This window comes from Pelodiscus sinensis, chromosome 14 (genome assembly GCF_049634645.1).
Source record: "Pelodiscus sinensis isolate JC-2024 chromosome 14, ASM4963464v1, whole genome shotgun sequence".
In the NCBI taxonomy this organism is placed as follows: domain Eukaryota; kingdom Metazoa; phylum Chordata; order Testudines; family Trionychidae; genus Pelodiscus; species Pelodiscus sinensis.
The window spans coordinates 35731267-35750001 of NC_134724.1; the positions used below are offsets into that span (position 1 = coordinate 35731267).

An 18735-nucleotide genomic window follows, 5' to 3' on the forward strand; every position below is an offset into this window, starting at 1 on the left:
ATGGATTACTGCTCTCTGCAAGCCAAGGAAGGGAGCTTAATGCCATTCCTTGAGGTGGAAGATGATCTAGCTATGTATTTTAGAAATGTGCATCTGTCTGAGAGTCCGCTTGTTCAAGAACTCCTCCTAAACGGTCAGAGCTACGGCCGCCAAATTCAGTAGGCAGCTTCCTCTTCTCTTAACTTGAAGCAAGGTCAGGGTTTGGTTGTGCCTGGAAAACGGGAAGTGCTGGGAATGGGACAGTTCCTCCATAACATGGAAAGGGAGGGGGCAGAGAGAGGAGGGATGTGAAAGGAAGAGGCACCGAGAGGAGGGAAACTTCCACCTGCATATGAGCATGTTTCACCAAGAAATCCTGCACACGCAGCTTGGAAATGTGTGTACATGGGTCAGGCCAATTCCACTATTCACAGGAAAGGGAACCCAAATCAGAGGCTGTCAAACCTGAAGCACATTCATTTAAAGATTCAGGCAAATTCTTGGGGACATTTTTGTGGTCTTCATCCCTTCCTCACCCGTTTACTAATGTTTGCAAGACCAAGCGAATTGCCTATCGACATGCCAAATCACTGAGAGGCACCAGCCTGTTCTGAGCCAGAAATACAGCTCCTCATCCCATCCCCTTCAAACAACAGTGAGAGGAATTAACCGCTGGAGCGGTTCACCCCGTTCTCCCTTCAGCACTACAGAATCAGCCGCTGTGACCATGACCCTGAGCTTCAGAGCTGCTGCATGGTCTGATCCATCATTCCATTAGCCCTTGATGAGGTGTGGAGGATGGCAGAGAACTTCATTTCCCCGAGCCTCGCCGTGCTGTGCTGGAAAATGGCCGGCTGGAAAATGGTAGGCTTGACAGTTTCTCTGCTATACTAGCAGATGTACCCGGCATTACTTGGGTCTGTAAGTGAGGTAGGAGTGCAACTAGCTCTTCCGGGGGGGCATGCAAGGTATGATTTTGGGCCCTCCTCCTCTCACTGCTCACCACTTGAGCATCGCTGCTTAGCTAATGTCAATTATTTGACCCCATCTTCTCAGTGCATTCAAGAGCAATTAAAGAAGTTTGCGTAGTTTTAATTGTGCCTAGTATTACACAGGGGGTGAAAGTAACGTAAGTTACTCAGGGCAGAGGGGCAGGGGAGTGCGATATGACTGTACCTGTAAGTAATTTAAGTGTGGGGTGGAGTGTGGGCTCCAGACAGGGGGTGGGTGGGTTCAGGAATAATGGGGGGGAATGTGGGGGTACTGGAATCAAGGCAGGGGTCTGGGGATAGGGAACTCAGGGCTGCTCTTCCCCCCGACTCTCAGGGAGTGAGGGGGAGTGCGCAGCATGTGAGTCTCCTCTGCTCTCCCCTGGAAGGCGGGAGCGAGGGGAAGGTGCACACGCTGTACTTTCCCCTTGCTCCCCCAGAGTCAGGAGACGGAGGGCAGAAGCGTTCCAGTCTCATGCGGCTGCAGCCCCCCTCACCCTCCATAAAGGGTGAGGGGGGAGTCTAGAGATTGGGGCAGCTCCAGACCGGGGGAGGGAGCCACACCCATCCCCCACCCCCAACCAGCCCCTTTCACTTGCCTGCCTGCCTGCTTCTAAGCAAGGCAGCCTGCAGGAGAGTCCTGGGAGCGCAGCTGGGAACAACAGCAGCCGAGCACCCCAGCCCGTCGGCGTCTCTGGATGGGGGAGATACCATGCTCACGAAGGTGGTTTCCCCAGGGTGAGGCTCATCCAGTGCACTGCGGGTGTGCTGACCCCTGCGATTTCCCCAAATGCGGGAAATTCGACTGCATGATTTGTGGTAGAGGGGGACTGCGTTCACGCTTTCCCCTGGAAATCCTTTCTGCGGCGTGAGGGAAGACCTGGCACACGCGTACCTCGAATGCACCAGGTTGCAGTCCCTATTCCGGCTCCTCCAGCACCTTTTATTGAGGTTCTGGCTGCACTTTTCCCCTCACCTTTTTATTTATGCACACCCCATCTGTGGCCCCACAAAGTCGTGAGAAATCCTCGTCAGCCTCCTCCTGGCTCTGGCGAAAGCTGCTATATACACTACCAGGAGAAGGATGCTGGACGAGGAGGTTCTCTGCGACTGTGGGGCCTACTTCCGCTTCTCCCTAGTGTCATGCATCCGGGCGGAGTTCCTCTGGGTGGTGTCCTCTGGCTCCATTGACAGATGTGAGGAGCAGTGGGTGCTGTTCGGGGATCTCTGCTCGGTGTCCCCATCCGGGTCCTTCATTTTAAATCTGTGACCCACACCCCTTGACCCTGTTTTGTCATTATTTGTCCCCCGATATTAATTGGATCCTGGGTTTAGTCGTCCCTCCTGCAAGGCTGGGGGAGGGGCTTTGAGAAGTGGGCGGGCTGACGCCTGCCCACCTCTAGGGTTTCAAATACGCATGTCATGTTTGCTCCCTCGCTGTGGAAGAGGCGGGGCGAGGACAAAGCAGGGCGGGGCTAGAGAAAGGGGGAGAGCAGGGGCAGGAAGATGTGGGGCAGGACAGGGCCATGGGCAGAGGAAGAGTTGTCCCAGGCCCCGCACCCCCCAAGAATAGCCCTGGGGGCCAGACAATAGTTACGTAATGACAGCAGATGTTGGGATACAAAAGCTTTCTACTCTTTAAAAGACAAATTGCTGGCATCACATGCCTGAGTGTACTCAGTGAACATCCTTACATCCAAGTTCTCAAGCCGCAGTCTTCTCCCTTTACCTGGCCGTGAATTTCAGTGCTTATTGATGGAACTACTTTGCCACTGGTCTGCGTGTGCTGGGTGCAATCGATGTTTGCTGGCATTGACTGAGAACCATTGAATCCTTCCGAGCCTCCTGATGCGACTAGGAATCTGCGCAGGAGTGTGAGGTGTATTTAGTATACGAAGCAGAGATATCACAACCGGAGCACCAGGACTTTTCTCCACGGCGCCTCCTGGTACTGCCTCCAAAGAGCCTGTCCTGCTGAAAAGCAGATGCGTTGCAGCCAGAGTCAGATTCAGGTTTCACAGCCCGGGCCCTGTGCTCAGGGCCATTCTGATCCAGTTTTGGGTCAAGCCCCATCAGTTCTATTGCACTGGAACGATGCAGCCTCGGCATTGCTCAATGGAGGTTGGGCCTTTAATAAGTAGCTATATCAGCATGGGGTTCCTCCCTTCCCTGGGGCCAGGGAACATCTTCCTGGTACTGTCGCTGGTGCAAGAAGCCAGCTGAGAAGTCTGCAGCACCAGGAATGAGACAGGCCCAGTATACAGGGCCAGCCACACTGCTGAGACATAGAATCATAGAGCTGGAAGAGACCTCAGAAGGTCATCAAGTCCAGCCCCCTGCCCTAGGCAGAACCAATCCCAACTAAAACAACCCGGCCAGGGCTTTGTCAAGCCGAGACTTAAACACCTCTAGGGATGGAGACTCCACTACTTCCCTAGGTAACCCATTCCAGGGCTTCACCACTCTCCTAGTGAAATAGTTTTTCCTAATATCCAACCTGGACCTCTCCCATCGCAACTTGAGCCCATTGCTCCTTGTTCTGCCATCTGTCACTACTGAAAACAGCCTCTCTCCATCCTCTTTGGAACCTCCCTTCAGGAAGCTGAAGGCTGCCATCAAATCCCCCTCACTCTTCTCTTCTGCAGACTAAACAGACCCAACTCCCTCAGCCTCTCCTCATAAATCATAAGCTCCAGCCCCCTAATCATTTTGGTTGCCCTCCGCTGGACCCTCTCCAATGCATCCACATCCTTTTTGTAGTGGGGGGGCCCAGAACTGGACACAATACTCCAGATGTGGCCTCACAAGAGCCGAATAAAGGGGAATAATCACATCTCTGGATCTGCTGGCAATGCTCCTCCTAATGCACCCTAATATGCCATTAGACTTCTTGGCTACACTGTTGACTCATATCCAGCTTCTCATCCACTGTAATCCCCAGGTCCTTTTCCGCAGAACTACTACTTAGCTGGTTGGTCCCCAGCCTGTAACAATGCTTGGGATTCTTCTGTCCCAAGTGCAGGACTCTGCACTTGTCCTTTTTGAACCTCAATACACATACACTGAGCAGTGAAACCATCTCACTCCTCTGATGGGCGGGAGCACACAAGCCCCCATGCCCTTGGTCCCAGCACCTCTGCTGGCCACGTCTCTTGGCTGCTGCTAGCTGAGGCCTGGGGCACCCACCCTCTCTCCTGGGATGACCAGTGGCTGCTAAAAAGGGAGGTCAGATCTCATTAGGGAGGCCTCTGACAGGAGCCAGAGCAAGGAGCCGACAGCTAAAGAAAGGCTGTGAGAGGGACCTAGCGCCAAAGGTGCCCAGGCTGGCTGTGCGCCCCAGGACAGGGTCGGCGCCGAGGCACAAGGACACACAGTAGTGGAGAGGTGAATAAAAGAGCCACAAAAGCGATTCAAGGGCTGGAAAAAAGGCCTTACAGTAAGAGACTTAAACCCTTAATCTGGATGCCTTTCTCAGGGTCGCATTAGTCAAACCCAAGTTACTGGGTGTGACGGCGTGTTGGGGTCCCCCGCCTCCTGCACCCCCGTAATGGCACGAACAGACTCCACCAGCTGGTAGAATAGAGGTGGTTTATTGCTTCTTCAGGATACAGCACAGCACAGATGTCATCAGGTTACAGGGCAGGCCTAGGATGCCTCAGCCCCCCTTGAGATGGGGTGGGGTGGGTCCGGCTTCTAAACCCCCCAGCCTGTTGCTGAGGCTGCTTCCTCCATGCTCCCAGACAGAAACTAACCTAAACTAACTCTCCTCCAGCCCTGCCTCCCAGCCAGGGCAGCATCCACCTTCCTTTGTTCCTCTCCATGGGGGTTAGCTGGTCAGACCGGTTGAGACACCCTCTTTGCATAATGACTCATCGCCTGTCTTGCTCGGTGGTGCTACAGACAGTGGCCAGTGAGTTAGCAAGTTACCCCCAACTATGTCACACTGGGCTTGACAGACGGTGTCAGGGTGAGGTTCACTGGCCTGGGACGTGCAAGAGGGCAGACTAGAAAAGTCCCTTCTGGCCTTAATCTCTCTGGAACAGTGAGGGATTGGCGGGTGTCATCTCTCGGCAGACCCTGGCGCAGCAGCCTGGGTCTCCCTGTCTGTACAAACAACTTAAGATGCCAAAAGGGAACCAGATAGCCCCCATCCGAGTGGGAGAGGAGGTGTCAGCAGCGTGCCAGGCCGCACCGCTCACCGCTAGCTCCAGTGCACATTAATCTTCAGGAAGGTACCATACTCCATGTTGACTTTGTTTCTTTAGTGCAGAGGTGGGGAACCTAAGGCCCGGGAGCCGGATCCAGCCCCTGAAGCTTGGGGCTCCCCTCAGCATCGGGAGCCTGCGCTGGTGCTCCAGTCCCCCACCGTCTCCCTATGGAACTGGAGCACACAAAATCTACTAGCCTGGTGCGTGAGGGGAGTGTGGGGAGTGTCCTTCTCCTCCTCAGTCAAGGGCCGCACCAGCGAGGGGGTGGTTGGTTTGTTTGTTTGTTGCGCTTCTCACTTGTGTACGGCCCAGAACGGATTTTTCTGTGGGTCAGAGGCCTCCAGCCCAAACAAGAGTCCCCAGCCCTGCTTTAGCATCTCACTTGAAACCAACCTGAGTTCAAATTGCTGGCTTCCCTGTGCCCCAGCACAGTCTGTTGGGTACGTCTGCCCTTCGAACTGGAGACGTTAATCCCAGCTCCCAAGCAGACATACCCCCGCTGTGCTGCGTGGCCACATGCTGGTTTTTGTGCACTAGCTCAGTGAGAGCTGGTGTGAGTAGGTCTCCTTCCGCTGGCAACGACACCCCCAGCCCTCCAGTAAACGTACCCCCTGGCTAGCACTTCTGGGGCAGGTGAAGGAGGCCCCAGAGGAGCTGCTGTCCAAGTCAGAGGTGGATTGCTAGGACTTTTGAGACAAGGAGGGGTCTCGTGGGAAGGGGGAGCCCCCGTCATTGTGCGTGGGGGAGCCATGTTCCAGGATGACCAGTCCTGAGTTGTGGCCATCTCTGCTCTCCCTTCTGGAACTGGCTGCGAAGGACTCTGTGTCTGGGATGTGCTCTGGAGACCCAGCAGAGCCATCAGTCATGGCTGTCACCCTAATAGAGACCTCTGGGCTGTGTCTGCTCCCCCAGGAGGAGTGAAATGAATGGCTGCCCACGTGGTGAGGCCAGGTGCAGGAGCGGGAGCATGGCGCTGGGAGTCGCGCTGTGGTTAATGGGACTTGTCGCCACGCCAGCCCCAAGATTGATGTTTCCACGGCAGAGGGGCCGCGTCTCAGGGACGCCGCGTTCTCAGCTCTTGTTCCCGCCTTAGGGCGCCTTTGAAAACTACAAAACTTCCAGGGCTTCGAGGAGGGGGCTGCTCACTGCGGGACGTTGGCAGATCCTCTGGGCGGCAAGTGCTCTTCCAAGAGCTCGCTGCAGCTCAGCGCCGCGGTGCAGACAAAAGAGCATGTTCTGCCACTGCCTAGCCTTGCCTTGCCTTGCCAGAGACTCAGTAGGAGCCTGCACAGTTAATTTCCCCACCTGGCTCTGCACCTGACAGCCCATCTGTTACGGGGCCCTGCTGCGTCCCAGCCCAGAGGTTGTCATACAGCCATGGCAGCCCCGGGGCTGTGTGAGTTCTCCAGATGCTGGGCCCTCCTGTCCAAGTAGCAGCACCAAGCCCCTGTCTGCCTTCCACCCACTCTTTCATTTCCACTGTTTCCCTAGCGTCTCCTCGCTGCAGCCTGTATCTCACTGGCCCCCCTTCTGGTAACCGCAGGGACACAGCTACCTGGTCCCATTGCAGGCCCAGTGTGAGGGGTCACAGTCTGGGGCAGGGCCCCCCAAGCCTGCTGCATCCCCAGTACCTCCAAGCCTGCTGTTTCCAGAGTGGCCTCCATGAGCCTGCAGCTTACATAGCACCCCCGAGCCTGCCGCCCCCACAGTGCCCCTGAGGCTGCCGTCCCCAAAGTGCTACCCCCGCAGCGCCCCCCTGAACCTGCCGCTTCCACAGCAACCCAGAGCCTACCACCCCCACAGTGCCCTCACAAGCCTGCCACCCCCACAGCGCCCCAGAGGCTGCCGCCCCCACAGTGTCTCCAAGCCTGCTGCCGCCCCCACATCGTCTCCGAGTCTGCTGCCTCTGCAGCACCCCCCAGAGATTCTGCCCCCACCACATAACAATTCTGAGCCTGCCCCGCTGCGGGGCGTTGTGAGGGGAGGTACAGAGCTCTCCTCCCCCCACGTAGTCTCTCAGTGGCCACGAGTGTGGCACTTGCTCAGTCCTTGGCTCAGCAGAGCACCTGGGCCAGGAGGGGGTTGTGTTGGGTGGGAGGGGGGTGTCCCCCTCTGAGGTGCAGAACCCAGCAGGTTTGGGACAATGCTGAGCCCAGGAAGCAGGACAGTTGCCGAGTGCACAGGGGACTGGCCACACGCAGGGAAGAGGCGGGCGGGGAGCAGGGCAACGTGGACAATGCCACTTCTGCAGCACCAGCGCCGGGACCTAGTGACTGATGGGCCAGGGAGGAGGACAAAGATGCACAATGTCCCTTGCCCCTCACAGGCTGGCCCTGCCCAGGTCCCCCCAACTCTCACAGGCTGGCGCTGCCCGCTCCTTGTCAAGCTGGCAAAAAGGAACTGAGCCCACGTGCCGTGCTACCGCTGTACGCGATGCCGTGACTCGGATTCGAACCGAGGTTGCTGCGGCCACAACGCAGAGTACTAACCACTATACGATCACGGCGAGCTACTGGGACTCTGCGACAGCCGCCTGGCGCTAGCGCTCTTCACAGCGGCGCCGCTGACGTCATCCGTTATACTACACCAGTAGCTCCGCCCCCTGTTCTTTCTAAGACCCATTCGTGTTGTCGCTTCTACGCATGCGTACCGCAATGGGGCGGGGCGGGCTCCGTCCGGCAGGGAGCTCTGTGCTGTGACTGCGCATGTGCACGATAGGGCCCGTCGTGACAGACGCTCTCCTCCTGAGCGCGCCTTTTGGGGGCGGAGCTGCGGGTGTCACTTGTGAGCATGCGCGTGCTCGCTGGGCGGGTGTGTGGGCCACTGCCAAGACAGGCCCGCTCCAGGGCCTCCCCCCCCCGTGAGGCACAGTGACCTCCCGCCCCGCGGGCACACACAATGACCCACGGGCACGCGCGCACACATACTCCTCCCAGACAAACATGCACACTCAGCCACTGCTCCCCCACGGGCACACACACTGCACTGGTTCACACCCACAGGGGCACTCACATCTATTCACAGCCTGATATCCATGCACAGCTGTGTGTTCAACACCCCCACCTTACACACTGTGCAAGTGCCCCCTTATGTCCCCCTTGTCTCTCCTATGAAATGGGTACATACAGAATGGAGGCAGAACATGCATTCCAGAAGAACCTTGACTTACTAAACAAGCTACACCAGCGGTGGGCAAGCAGTGGCCCGGGGGCCGCATGCAGCCCATCAGGGTTCTATGTATGGCCCATGAGACATTTTGTTTATTGTTGCCCATGCGCAGAGTTGCCAGATTCCGCTGGTTTCTGTCTGTGTCATTTTTTCCACTTAAAGCCAGGGCATGTAAAGTGAGGTGCGTGCTTATTGCACAGAACATTGTGAGAGCCATGCACTCCCTCTGGCCAATCAAAGCCCTGCTACAGTTCAGTCAGCACATCCCACAAGTGCAGTTAGCAAAACTTCTCTATCCCGGGAGAAAATCTTGCAGCCCACATTGATGAAGGAGGGCCACTCCTGTGGCCCACTTACTAGCCTAGGTTGTCCCTTGCTCAGCTACACTCCTGTCTTGTAGAGCTATACTCACCCACAGTCCTTGCAGCATTTGACTGCCAAACTTCCTTTCATAAGGCAAGCACGTTGTTTAGCTTGGCTCCTTAGTGCAGGATCTCATGAGTTTCATTGTTTGAGTTTATTCATAACAGGACATCCCCACTTGCTGATTTTTTCCTGTAGATTCTCTGGTAGGTTTCTTGTAGGCTGTCTATACTGCACAGCTTTTAGCAGCAAGGCTGTGTAGACGTGGCCCTGTCACTAAAAGTTGGCATCTGTCTCTTGGCCTGGGAGAGCACAATAGGCTCTATCTACCTTCTATCTCCCAAATATCATGGCAATGAGCACAAGGTAATTTACCCATTAAACACTGTACAGTACATACAGTTTACCATAACCTTGAAAGAGACATATAAACAATAATACTACTTTAAAGTTCTACTGTAAAATGTAACAGCCCAACTATCATTTACACATCTTCCCAACAAATCCTTAAAGGTCGATCCTGGGTCAGTTAGCCTATGAGCTGGTTAACCTTCCTGCCATTTGCCACATTTTAATCAGATGTCTAACATTTCAATCAGATAATGTCACAATCGCTGCAGCTGACAAAGCAGCATTCACACATGTGCTTGCCTCCATAAAACCTTGTTGTTCATCGGGAGGTGGGGGTTAAGCACCCAGGAAAAAAATAAACGTTTTATTGGGCAAGTGCAGGTGTAGACATAGCCCTGGTCTTTTGACTGGTATCTCGGTAGGCAGGCAGGTTTCGTGGGGAAGAGGACAATACTCACAAGGCCTGACAGATAGATAAGAGTCTAGTATCAGAGGGGTAGCCGTGTTAGTCTGAATCTGCAAAAGCGGTGAGGAGTCCTGTGGCACCTTATAGACTAACTGAAGTGTAAGAGCATAAGCTTTCGTGGGCAAAGACCCACTTCAGTTAGTCTATAAGGTGCCACAGGACTCCTCGCTGCTTTTGCAGATCAGAGTCTGTTTCTTCTGGCTTCCAGACCTCAAGAACCCCTTTTCCAGTCTGGACACATCCCTACAGACACTTTATAATGAGTATGACCAGTGGGCACACCTGGCCATGGGTTGTGACCTTACTTGTTCCCCATTCTGTGACCTGTTAAGGAGATACCCAACTCCAGGGATCCCTGTAAATCTCTGTGCCCTCTGCCAGTTAGCTCCCTGGATTGCAAAATGTTTTTTTGGGTTTGTTTCTAAGTATTTGAATAAAAGTTACATTTCTTTTGAGAAGCAGTGTGGGCCCAAAGCCTTTAAGGAGGTGGGTGGGTGCCAACAAGCCCCCTAAAAGCTTCACCAATGAATTAGTTGTCGCACTCTGCAGCCACCACATTTGGGGTACGTCTACACAGAAACATTATTTTGAAATAACTAGTTATTTAAAAATAACTTAGTCTGTGTCGACACAGCAGGCAGTTATTTCGAAATTATGTCAAAATACTGGCAAGCTGGAGGACTTCTTACTCTGATTCCTGTAACCCTCTTTGTACGAGGAGTAAGGGAAGTTGGAGGAAAAGTGCTCTATTGCAAAATAAGTGCTGTATAGATGCCCCTCATTTTGAAATAAGCTATTCTGAAATATGATACACATTTGACATAGCTCAATTTGTGTAGCTTATTTTGAGTTAAGCCTTGCTGTGTACATGCACTCTTGGAAAGCTGAACCCTGAAGGTATGTCTACATAGCGGCACTATTTCAGGATATTTCCAGTATCCTTAAAGAGCTTTTCTGCATCTTTTGAGCAAGCCTGTTATTTCAAAATATAACAGGCTCGCTATTCCGACATTCTTGTAAACCTTGCTCCATAAGGAGTAAGGGACATTTTGGAATAGCGTTCTACTTCAAAATTTGGTGCTAAATTTCAAAATAAGCTGTTTTGTAATTAACTTGAAATAAGCTATGCAATTTGCAAAGCTCAAATTGCGTAGCTTATTTTGAGCTATGAGTGTAGTGTAGACACACCCAGGAAAAGCCTGGCTATGCTTGGGTTCCCTAGCACAGTGTTTCTCAATATTTTTTACAGAGTACCCCTTTTTCCAAAAAAAAAAAAAAAGTAAGTATACCCCCAGTACCTACAGTTTTCCGACAGACTTTTTTTCCTACCATTGCAACACGTTTATTTAAACAACTTAATCATAGCTGGGCAGCGGATGAAATTTTTGGATGTAAAAAGTACAAAAATAATACAGCGCTGTAAAACTTAACTGAATTTTTGTTTTTTCTCCAGATTTCAATGGTGTTGACATACCCCTCCAGACTTGTCTCAAGTACCCCTAAGGGTACTGGTACCACTGGCTGAGAAACACTGGTGGGGGTGCCACTGCTGTGATAGGCTGGCTCAGCCTTAGCTTCTCCATCTTGGCACCCCATGACGTACCCCCAATACCGTAACAAGGGGGCTGTACCTAGCACCCCGGAATAGGCTGGCCAAGCGCTGGGTGCCTCTGACACGCAGCTGGTACTAGTGCTCCACCACCAGCAAAAAAACAATGGAGCCCACGTGCCGTGCTACCGCTGTACGCGATGCCGTGACTCGGATTCGAACCGAGGTTGCTGCGGCCACAACGCAGAGTACTAACCACTATACGATCACGGCGAGCTACTGGGGCTCTGCGACAGCCGCCTGGCGCCAGCGCTCTTCACAGCGGCGCCGCTGACGTCATCTATCATAATGTACCAGTAGCTCCGCCCCTTGTTCGTTCGAAGAGCCGTTTGTGCTGTCGCTTCTGCGCGTGCGTTCCCCAATGCTCTATCCTGCAGAGGGCGCCATGCCGCGTCTTTGCGTGTGCATAATAAGGCCGGGTAGGCGGAGCCGCCACAACGAAACCCCTCCTCCTGGGCGCGCCTTTTGGGGGCGGACCTGCGGGTCCCACAATGAGGGGGGGACGAGCTTTAAGTCGCGCGCTGCTCCACACAGACAGAGCGACACGCCGGGCGCGCGCGGAGCTACCTTCGCTGTTCTGCCTGGCTCGCTGGCAGAGGCCGAGCCCCCACCCGGCCGGCCTGTCAATCAGCGCCTGGCGCGCGCTGCTGGGCGGGGTCTTACTCTCCTCTCCTCCCCTCCCCAGCCTGGGCCGGCTGGCTAGTCCGTTAGAGCCGCGCGCTGCTGGGCGGGGTCTCACTCCCCTCTCTTTCCCCCTCCCCTCAGGCCGGCTTGTCGGTTAGAGCCGCGCGCTGCTGGGCGGGGTCTCACTCCCCTCTCTTTCCCCCTCCCCTCAGGCCGGCTTGTCGGTTAGAGCCGCGCGCTGCTGGGCGGGGGGCGCTCCCCGGGGCCGGGTGGCACGTGATCAGGCCCCTTGTGGGGCGCCGGGCGCGTCCCCTCCGCGCTGCCGCTTGAGCGGCCTCTGGCCGGCGGCGCCCCCAGCAGCAGCCCGCCCGCACAAGCCGCCCCTCCGCCGTGCGGGCCCGCGCCAGCGTTGCTGCGGCCCAGCCAGGGGCTGTCCCGGGGCCATGCTGCTGCAGCGCGACAAGGCCGCTGCCTCCGTAGTCGCGAGCGAGCCCCTTAACCGGGACAGGCAAGTCACGTCCGGGCTGCGCCCCGCCAGCCTCGGCGCTCCCGGGCCGCCGTCCTGCGAGGAGCCTGGGCGCTCAGCCCGCGGGCCCTCCTGTCCCAGCTGCCTAGCACTGCACCTTGCCCCCTTCCCACCCCCATGGCTGGGAGCGCAGGGCTCCACGATCCATCTCAGGGACTGAACTGTCGGTTAATCGAACAGTCGAGTGCGCTCCTGAATTCTTATCAGTTACTCCACTAGCTTATGGGGGGGGGGGGCTGGCAGGCAGCCCCAGTCCTGAGGAAACCCCTGCCACTCCACTCTGTCAGAGGCGGCAGCATGCCAGGCAGGAGCTGGTCCACAAGGGGAGCCAGTTTAAAAACCAGCTCCCTGTCGCATGAGGTAGCAGCACCCCTCTCCGGGGGTGGGTCTGAGTTCTAGCTTGTGCAGGGTACAGGAGCTGAGCTGGGCTGCCTGCCAGCTGGCTCCTAGTATGCTTTAAATGCAGAGCTGCAGCAGGGGTAAGTCCTGGACCTAGTGTAAACTGGGACTGAGCCAGGCTGCTGGCTTGTCTTCTAACAAATTTAGTGGCATGGGGAGGAGGGAAATGCATGTAATATAGTCTATAGCATTAACCGATAAGCTTTTGCTGATTGGTTAATCAACTACACTATTACATCCTTAATCTATCTGCAAAGGGCTATAACAATGTGAACCAAAATGGATTCTTCAAAGTAGGCAGAGATTCACCCAGTACACTGAGCTAGACAGTACTGCACCAAGGGGTGGGAGTATTTCTTCTAGGCATCAACTGGGGATGACCTAAGACAGATGTCCTGATAGCCCTCCTCCTTCTCAGCAGTAGGTTCCATATTAGGTCCTGGGCATAAACATCAATCAACATATATGACTCTATTGCACTTCAACAATACCAGCCTGGATAAAGTTCTTGGTAGAGAGAGATGAGGCCATCCTGTCTCTGGCTGACTGAGTCATGCAGTAATATTAAGTAGAAGTGGGCTTCATCCTCCCTGACTGAATTAACCTCATTATCTCTAGCCTTATTCTTGCCTGCATATTTATAGCTGTCTCTGGAAATTTCCACTGCATGCATCTGACGAAGTGGGTCTTTGCCCATGAAAGCTTATGCTCCAATACATCTGTTAGTCTATAAGGTGCCACAGGACTCCTTGTTGCTTTTGCGGTAATATTAGTTCATTCCAAGTGCTTTTTATCATCTGTCCTCTGACTGTTTAAGAAACACTGCAGCAGAAAGTTCATTTATTTGGGGAAGTGGACACATTTTTGGCAGTGGTGTGGCTGCTTAACTAATTCCTTTGTTTAGTTATTTTTAAAAAGTACCCATAACAAAAGAAATGAAATAGTAAAACCCTCTGCTCAGCTGTATGTTGCAGAATACTTGTTAGTATTCTTTTTTTTAAATTTTGGTTTGTAGTAACTGGGGACTCAGTTAAGATTGGAAGCTCATTGTGTTAGACATTGTGAAAAGACAGTTGATCCCTGCAGTGAGAAGCCAATAAAGGCACAAACCCCTAGGGTATGTTCTGTCTGAAGTATGCTTCTTTATCAAGGAGTTCTACCAAAGTCATTATGTGAAAATCTGTAAATTGGCATAGAGATGAGTCATCTGGGATAAAGAAAGCAATCTACCAACTGGGGCTATTAAGTGTGTAATTTGTTAATTGTGTAGTTGACCAAAAATGTGTTAAATGCATGATTAAGCAATAAGGGTTAACACTGCAAGCACTCAGTCCAGGAGTTATCCCTGCTGCTGCTTTGCATTGAAAGTCATTTAAGAGCCCGGTGAGCAGGCAGCTTGGCTCGGTCCCAGCTTGTGCTGGGTCCTGGGAGCTACCCCTGCTGCAACTCTGCACTATTATTGCAGAGCTGCAGTGGGCTTAGCTCCCGGGACTAGGTGTGAGCTGGAGCTGAGCCAAGCTGCCTGCTCACCTGGCTCTTAAATGACTTTCCGTGCAGAGCAGCAGCAGGGATAGCTCCTGGACAGAGTGCTTGCAGTGTTTTTTAGCCAACCTGCTAAAAATATACTGGTGGAGGCAAAGGGGATGCATGTAGCTGATAACATTAACCGATAAGCATCTGTGTGTTAACCTATAAGCTTCTGCTTATCAATTAATTGTTTAATCGACTACACTATTACATCCCTACTAGGAACCCTCAGTGATTATCTTTGCAAACCTGAGGAGGACTGGAGACTTCCCAAAGGACTTAAGAAGGGCAAACATAGTACCTGTCTTTAAATTTGGGCACTAAGTGTATCTCTACTCTGCAATTGATATCCTCCACCTGGCCTGTGCCAGGTGATTTGGGCTCATGGAGCTTGGGATAAGGGACTGTTTAATTGCAGTTTAGATTGTCAGACTTCAGCTGGAGCTCAGGCACTAGGACCTGGCAAGTTGGGAGAGTCCTAGAGCTTGGGCTGCAGCATAGTCCCTAACATCTACACCACCATTAAATAGCCCCTAAGCTTGAGTTGAAGTCAGTTGGCAAGGGCCAGCTGTAGATGTCTAATTGCAGTGTAGACATATACAAAGTTGACCTGGGAAATTGTAGACCAGTGAGCTTAACTTAAATACCCGGAAGGATAGGAGAACAAATGTATTAATCTGTAAGCACCTAGAGGATAGTAGAGTTATACAGCATAGCCAGCATGGATTTATCAACAAGTAACCATACCAAACCAACCAATTTCATTCTTTCATAGGGTTATTGACCTTGTGGGTAACAGGAAAGTGTAGACATCTTGATTTTTGTAAGGCTTTTGACATGGGCTTACATAACAGTCTCATAAGCAAACTAGGGAATTTTGGCTTAGATGAAATTACTGCAAGTTGAACTTCTCTAGTTAGGCACTCTCTGGTCCAGCAATATCTGTGGTCTGGCATGATTTTAGTTAACCAGAGGTCCACTTATGGATGTGGCCAAGTTTCTGGTAAGTTTGTGGAAGTTTCTTTCTCATAAAGTTTGTTTACAATCACAAGTCCTGGCACTCAGTGTTCTGTGCTGCTATTTAGTACTAATTTACCCCTAAATGTCTTCCAAGAGCCTCGTAAGTAGTGAAGTGTTGATAACGCTGCTAGACAATATCAACCTCCCATGGTTCTGCAAATTCTCTGGTTCAGCACCAGTCAGGTCCTGAGGGTGCTGGACTAGAGAGGTTCAGCCTGCATAAGATGGGTGCACAACTGGTTGAAAGATCAGCTTCAAAGATCCCCTGGGGTCAATTTTGATTCAAGTACTATTCAATATTTTCATTAATGACTTGGATAAATTTACAGATGTCACTAAGGTGGGAGAGGTTGCAAGCACTTGAGAGGATAGCATTAGAATGCAAAATAATCTTGACAGACTTCCTTTCCCCCCTCCCCTTTCAGCAGGCTAGTCTGCAGGACACTTGACCCTGTGTGCCCTCCCTACATGTTGCTTCTGCCAGTCATGCATTTTTGGCACTGCTCTGGCCTGCAGCCATTCTGGCTACACCATGGTGCTGGAAACAGTTCACAGAAATATTGCACTGATTTTGCTTGCTCATTCATCACACTCTGCTGCCACCTAATGGCTTTTCTGTGACATTGAGTTGTAAAAATAATTTTTCCCCTCTACTCTACATCCTGCTTGTCTTGCATCCTCTGGACTCTGCTTTGCAACTGCAAATGCTTCCCAGCTGAGTATTAGCTATGATGTAACTAGCTCCAGCGTTTCCCGCAAGAGTTAGTTAGATCAGGTTTTTTATTTTAATGCTAAATTTTCAGTTGTCCACAATTTTCTGCAAATTACTCATTTAAACTATAGTAGGAGAGCCTTCACACATTCATGATCTTTCAGTTTCTTATTTTCCCCTCATCCCTCTGCAGCTTTTTTATATTTTGTTTATTGCTCCAGAATTTCATTGCCATTTTTGTCAGAAACAGGTCTGTCAAGAGGGAGATGGACTGGTTATTTTCACGTTTTACCCCAATTACCTCTCATTTATCATTTCCTTATACATAATAAGCAAAGGTGAGTCTGGTGGAAACATCAAAAGCAACACAATGGCAAATTTATTACGAACCCTTTTTCAAAGCACAAATAAAATAGCGTGGAAATACAGACTGACAAAACCAGAAAGCGCTTGATGTCTTAATAGAATCACAATTAGAAGTTAAATTTCAGTACTGAAAGACTGAAATGTTCAAATATCTGAGGTAGGCATAAAGAAATCATTTTGTAGCATAACTCTTGGATTCCTAGTCTTCCAAAGGGGAAAGAATATTCACGTTCATTTCAGTTACACATACATGAACTGTGGCTTTCACAGGTCAGAGCTTAGGAAGCTGTGATTGTCTTTAATGGCTGGAGTGGTAGGGATAGTGCGGTGACCCCTGTGCCATGTGGAAAGTTGGGGATACAGGAACGTCTCAAATGGGCTGCAGAGGCAGGTATCCCATAGTTGGGGACTAGATGATCTCCTGAAGTGTCTTCCAACTCTAATGTATGATTCTATACATCTGCACATCCACCAGAGTCTGCAGCATCTGTATTTGCTCCCTGAGAACCCTACTATGTCCTGGTATACCTTCCTCTTCTTTTCCAGCTGGGACTTCAGGGCCTCTTTCCTCTCCACTCTTTCTTTCTCCAGGTGGCCAGCAGTGTTCATTCTCCAGACTCTGTGCTCCTGATCCAATGCAAGTGTCAATTTGGAGCATCTTCTGGATCATGTCAGTGCAAGTCATCTTCTTTCTCCTCCTTATCTAGCTCAAGTGTTCTGTGGCTGTGAAAGGGGAGACCTGGAAGGCCACAAAGGCAGCAGCTGCAGATTCAACACATATACCATTGGCATGTATTCACTACAAAAAGTAAAACCTGGGAAGCCAGCCTCACTCCCCTTGGTCCATAAAAATTGTAAGCAGCACTACGTTCTCACTTCTGCTTAGGATGCGTTGTGCATGCACGCATCACAGCACCACCCATAGTGTGTATGCCCTGCCATTGAGTGGAAAAATGAGGCAGGAATTGCTGGGACACATGAATCTAGTAGTTCACGGTGAATGCACTGAACACTGGCATCGTATCCTGCAGGCAGGGTGATTTTAGCCAATATATCACTCCTGAAGGTAACAGGCATAGAGCGCTCGGCTGCTGGCATCCTCAAGTAAACCACGACTATGCACTGAGCGGTTGTGTGCTGCCATGGTGCCTGCTAAAATTATCACCAAGTGGCATGGGAAAAAAAAGAAATAAGGCAGCTGTCCCTAGAAACCAGCAGAAGAAGAGTGCAGAGAATCTCCATGAATTTTTCACCAAGATCTCAGGAGGATTCAAGGGATAGCCCTACGTGCGTAAACCAACAGCTTCACTTGGGCCCCTGCCTAACTCAAGGGGAGGAATAAAAAGCATTTAGTTACCCTACCTAAAGATTCTCATCTGAACCATTACCTCTTCTAGCATGAGTAACTTAGCAAAAGCTCAAAAGAGTGTCTGCAGGGTTTTTTTGGCGGGGGAGGGGAAGGCGGCATCCCTGTAACTGAAAATGTATGTACACTTACCAGAGATTTTTTCCTCTGAACTATGCTTGTTCAGGTAGGACTGTCTGGACTGCAGTAGAGTCAAAAACAGATCCTGGCTCTCTGTGCAGCTGGATCCTCTGGTTGCCTGTTCCCCCATACTGCTCCTATATGGGAGGGGAAGAGGTTCATTATATATAGCTGCCATTTTGAATGTGATCGCCATCTTGGACTGGCAGAAGAATAACCTGTTCTTCCTCTTGGGGGCCCCTTCTCTGTTGGGCTTTTGGCCCCTTTTTTGAGTTTGGCACCAAAATGAAGGAAAAGGCAGGAACTGTAGTGTCTAGTGACAGTAAATTTTCCTACCAACCAAAATGCATATAAGGGAGTGTCTGTCACTCTGAGAGTGTGCTGTGTCTCTGGATGCTGTGCAAGCAGGTCAGCCCAGGGAGACATAGAGACCCTCATATAGCATACCAGCCAAGCTTACAGTCAAAGCCTTGAGGGAATAGACTTCAGAAGGAGCCAGTAACGTCTACAAAGATCCCTTTACCTTACACCAGTGGTGCTCATCCTTTTTTAATTTGCAACACCCAGGGATGGGAAAATTTTTGTTGTGCAGCAAAAAAAAACCCAAAAAAGTGCTGGGAACATTTTGTTGCGTCCCCTTTAATTTAGAGTGCAGGTCTGCTCCCCCGCCGTGTGAGTGCTAGGCCGGTAAAACAAAATGGCGGCTGGCCCGGCGCTGCGACCCCCAGGAAGACAGACCACTGATTGTGCACCGCTGCCTTACACCACCAGACAGAGAGATGCACAGTGATTGCTCCTCTCCCCCAACATAACAGTTCTTTACACTGGACTTGATGATAAACAAATATGTTTTATTAAGTATAAAAAGTTGGATTTAAGTGATTGCATGTGAGAATAGACAGATCAAAGTAAGTTACTAAATTAAAATAAACAAAACAGACC

At 51.5% G+C, this 18735-nt stretch overlaps 1 protein-coding gene and 3 non-coding genes across 8 annotated transcripts in view; 2 read left to right on the forward strand and 2 right to left on the reverse strand.

Annotated features, from left to right (window-relative positions):
* The first annotated feature begins 1654 nt into the window (after positions 1-1654).
* Positions 1655-1819, forward strand: LOC112546594 (U1 spliceosomal RNA). The gene has a single exon (XR_003090331.2). It is a non-coding gene; the product is annotated as a U1 spliceosomal RNA (small nuclear RNA).
* A 5791-nt stretch (positions 1820-7610) lies between these two features.
* TRNAH-GUG (transfer RNA histidin (anticodon GUG)) lies at positions 7611-7682 on the reverse strand. The gene has a single exon. It is a non-coding gene; the product is annotated as a tRNA-His (tRNA).
* A 3592-nt stretch (positions 7683-11274) lies between these two features.
* On the reverse strand, positions 11275-11346 carry TRNAH-GUG (transfer RNA histidin (anticodon GUG)). Its single transcript has one exon. It is a non-coding gene; the product is annotated as a tRNA-His (tRNA).
* A 607-nt stretch (positions 11347-11953) lies between these two features.
* LOC102457463 (sodium/nucleoside cotransporter 1-like) overlaps positions 11954-18735 on the forward strand; it is a 45689-nt gene continuing 38907 nt past the window's right edge. For 2 of the 5 annotated variants that reach the window (XR_012895809.1, XM_075897457.1), the window contains exon 1: positions 11954-12265. The gene's annotated coding sequence lies outside the window, so the exon portion shown is untranslated. The remainder of the gene's footprint in view (positions 12266-18735) is intronic. The other 3 variants (XM_075897456.1, XM_075897455.1, XM_075897453.1) reach the window with 3 other exon arrangements.